Source organism: Chrysochloris asiatica, unplaced genomic scaffold, assembly GCF_000296735.1.
Source record: "Chrysochloris asiatica unplaced genomic scaffold, ChrAsi1.0 scaffold00116, whole genome shotgun sequence".
In the NCBI taxonomy this organism is placed as follows: Eukaryota; Metazoa; Chordata; class Mammalia; order Afrosoricida; family Chrysochloridae; genus Chrysochloris; species Chrysochloris asiatica.
This window is the reverse complement of record NW_006408634.1, coordinates 9,839,052-9,840,433: the sequence shown is the minus strand read 5'-3', so window position 1 is coordinate 9,840,433 and position 1,382 is coordinate 9,839,052.

The window sequence follows — 1,382 nt, the reverse complement described above, 5'->3', positions numbered from 1 at the left end:
ACCTTGAGGTTCAAACCAACCTTGTGGTCTAGTGCTTATCCTACAGTGCCATAACAGGACTTCTTCCTTGAGCAGAATAAAAACATAACAGAATAAAAAAAATAGTGCTGTTGACTCAGTTCTGACTCCTAGTGACCCTGTGCAGGGTTTCCAAAGCTGTAAATGTTTATGGGAGCAGGTAGCCCCATCTTTCTCCCATGGAGCAGTTGGTGTGTTTGAAAGCAGTCCAGTGTTTATCCTACAGCGCCACCAGAGCTGAGTTACAAAATAAATAAATAAAAGTCCACATCCTAATCCTCAAAACCCATGACTGTTACCTCACATAGCAAAAGGGACTTTGCAGCAATCATGAACTTAAGGCTCTTTAGAGGGGGCTGTGATCCTGTATTATCTGCTAGAACCCAAAGTGTAATGCAAATGTCATTTTTTTGCATATGAGAGAGGCAGGAGGGAATGGCAGAAGAGGAAAAGACAATGTAAAAGTAACCACAGAAGCAGAGATGGAAGAATGTGGCCACAAGCCACAGAACGCTGGCAATGTTATTAAACTAATTCTCCCCTAGAGCCTCCAGAAGGGACCAGCCCTGTTGACACCTTGATTTTAGCCCTGGAGGAGTCTTTTAGACTTCTGACTTCCAGAGCAGCAAATGAATAAATGTGTATTGTTTTTAAGCCCCCAAGATTGCAACCATTTGTTACAATAGGAAACTAATACATTTCATGTATACTTGTTGTTATTAAGTGCCGTTGAATCGATTCTGACCCATAGCGACCCTGTATAGGGTTTCCGAGAAACAGCTGGTGAGCTTGAACGGCCAACCATGCCGTTCAAATAGCTTTGGAGACCAACCAAACAACTGTTGATTGTTATACTGTGATGGTTCCAGTGTTGCTGTGATGTCGGAAGCTATGCCAACGGTATTTCATTTATCAACAAGATTATCCATGTTGGAGAGACTATATCAGAGCTTCTAGGCTAAGACAAACTAGGAAGAAAAGTCTGCTTTTATTGTTTTGTTTTATGTGCGCCACCATGTTATTGCTGTGTGGTTATGTGTCGTTGAGTCGATTCCAACTCACTAGCTACCCTGTAAAGCAGATGGTGGGTTTGAACTGCTGACCTTGTGATTTGCAGTGCAGGGCTGATCCTACAACACCACACCAGAAGTCCACCCTGTTGTTGTTGTTAAGTGCTGTTGAGTTAGTTCTGACTCATAATGACCCTATAGAGGGTTTCCAAGGAGTGGCTGGTGAATTTGAACCAACCTTGCAGTTCAAACTGACTTTGAGGCCACCAATGAACCCCACAGCGCCACCCCAGGACTCTCTCTTAGTGTTGTTGTTGTTGTTGTTAAGTGCCTTCGAGTCTGTTCCGACCCATA